This window comes from Mastomys coucha, unplaced genomic scaffold (genome assembly GCF_008632895.1).
Source record: "Mastomys coucha isolate ucsf_1 unplaced genomic scaffold, UCSF_Mcou_1 pScaffold14, whole genome shotgun sequence".
Classification (NCBI taxonomy): domain Eukaryota; kingdom Metazoa; phylum Chordata; class Mammalia; order Rodentia; family Muridae; genus Mastomys; species Mastomys coucha.
In genome coordinates this window covers 75,234,917-75,237,542 of record NW_022196896.1, presented here as the reverse complement: position 1 = coordinate 75,237,542, position 2,626 = coordinate 75,234,917, and the positions used below count along the sequence as shown (strand labels likewise).

At 43.8% G+C, this 2,626-nt stretch overlaps 1 protein-coding gene across 3 annotated transcripts in view; it reads right to left on the bottom strand.

The window, feature by feature from the left end:
- The window catches only part of Myo1b (myosin IB), a 170,520-nt gene that overhangs the window by 118,222 nt on the left and 49,672 nt on the right, over window positions 1–2,626 (bottom strand). The window lies entirely within an intron of this gene.

Here is a 2,626-nt window from a genome sequence, read left to right as displayed (position 1 = left end):
TATATATATATATATATATATATATACATGATTTTGAAAAGGAGACCAGTGAAATAACCCAGCCAGTAAAGGTATTTGTCATTGAGACTTGAATTCTACCCTTGGGACCCATATACATCAACAAACTGAGTACAAGTTGTCCTCTGTCCTCTACATGTGCACCACATGCCTCTGCATGCATACACACACACACACACACACACAAAGTAAATAAGAAAAATAAATAAATAAATAAATAAATAAATAAATAAATAAAATGTAACTTTACAAAAAATGTTTTAAAAAGGAAAAACATAGCCGGGCGTGGTGGCACACACCTTTAATCCCAGCACTTGGGAGGCAGAGGCAGGCGGATTTCTGAGTTCGAGGCCAGCCTGGTCTACAAAGTGAGCTCCAGGACAGCCAGGGCTATACAGAGAAACCCTGTCTCAAAAAACCAAAAAAATAAAAAAAAGGAAAAACATTGCTTAAGATGAGAGTAGGGGTGTGGCCAGCCCAGCACCCTCACTTTTCCAATGTCACCCATCAACAGTTAACATTTCTAGGACAAGTTCTCCAGCAGTGGCACCACTGAGACCCATGGGGATGAAAATCAAACAAAATAAAAGGCAAAGAAACAGGAGGAATGTTTTGCAATGCCTTTATATATGAGCCACAATGAGTTTAAACAAAAGACCTTTCCCGCCATGAGAAACAAAACAAATTGTATGTTCCACCAATGTGAGCATAATCTAACCAAAGGCAGAAGACGTGTCCCTCTATGAGAACCTCCACACAGTGTGTGTTCCTAAATTCTGTTGTCAGGACTCAACTAACCTGGCCTGAAAGAATGACTACAGATTCCCTAGTCCCAATCAGACAAGAGTTTCTCAAAGTTTTCGATGTTCCTCACACCAGAACTCTCCAAAACAGGTACATGGAGATGTTCGAAATGGGAAAGTAAATAGCTTCTAACAATTATAGTTATACCACAGAAATGAAAATGTGGCCATATGTGTGTGTGTGTGTGTGTGTGTGTGTGTGTGTGTGTGTGTGTGTGTGTTGCCAGGAGAGAAACCTGCTCTCAACTGAGCTGGCTCTTTCAAATCAAACTTTACAATGCTGAGCTGTGATAAAAAATCTGCTGCTCTGGCATTCCTGCAGGAGAACAAACTGCTGCCTCAGTTTCAACATCAAAATCCCGCTAATGACAAGAGAGTTTCTTTTTATGTGTAGCTTTCGGGCATTCTGAATTAGCTGTATGTCTGCCCCCAGCTGTGTCACTACCATGCAGAACAGGACCCACCAAGGTTGCTCAGTAAGTGTCTCTAACTGAATGACTGGCTCACACAGGCTCTAATCGTCACTAGGAAGGTGGGTGATACAGCCCATTATTCTTGTGTGGACATGCAACACCAAATTCACTATATACAGCAGCCACTACTTTATTAAGCCTGTACTCCATGTGTCGTCTGTCAGAGAACAAAGCCTTAAGCAATGTCCTTCTCTCCAGCTTCCTGCCCTACTAAGAGGGCTGCTCACAAATATAGCCAGGAAAAAAATGTCTTCTACCTGAATATAAATATCTGTTAGTAATCAGGCACCTCCACAGCCAGCCCCAAGGGACCTGGAGACAATGGGACAATTAGGCACCTTCATAGTCAGCCCCAAGAGACTCAGGACAGTAAGATAGTCATCACTAGCTGCCCAGAGGGCCACCACACATTCCCATTGTCTCCTCTGTAGTAATTCCTCCTGCACATGCACCATGACCCCGATAAAAAGCTGTGCTGCTTTCCCACCCCTCTTCCTTTCTTCCCTCCCTCCAACCAGAGGTAACTCTATGCCCTCTTACCCCTTACCCCCTCCCTTTAATAAACCTCCCAGGTGAGACCTGTTGCACAATGTGAATTTGTCATTAGTAGTTCCATCGATACCCACTTTGAAACAAGGGGAGTGTTTCAAAGGGAACTGCTTATTTTCCGAGCCTGTGGATCTAGCCATGTGGATCTAGCGATTCAGGCAAAGATTTGAAAACCATGAGTGGACTGGGATGTGCCCATGCCTGCACAACTATCCTGTGCTCTAGATGTGAATGAGCTTGAGTTATCAATGGAGAAGTCATGTGGGGGAGCAATGCATCTTGCCCTACAGCCTGTGCTATAGGTGTTATGAATGAGCCATCCCAAACCATTACCCCACTGATGCCACCAGATACTTCAACCATAGAAATAATACCAGGTGAGGACAGCAAGATACTCAAAGCTATTCCAGAGAGCTGTGAGCCGGAAGACTGTCATTAGCCATTAATTTCTGAACATGGCTTACTGCATCACTTCAATAACTGATACTACAAGAGCATCTTCAGAGAAGGGGCCAAACAGGACAAGACACAGTGATCTAAGTAGACATTATAGCAGCCATATTCCACCATGTTACCACTGAGCAGGACCCCAGCCTCTGCCCCAACAAACCAATTAGACAAACAAGCAAGAGTGAAAAGCAGGAAAAAGAGTCAAAGAAGTCCAGTGAGGAAGGCATACTTGCAAATGCACAAACGTGCCTGCTCATTTGCTCTCTCTCTCTCTCTCTCTCTCTCTCTCTCTCTGTCTCTGTCTGTCTGTCTGTCTGTCTGTCTCTCTCTCTC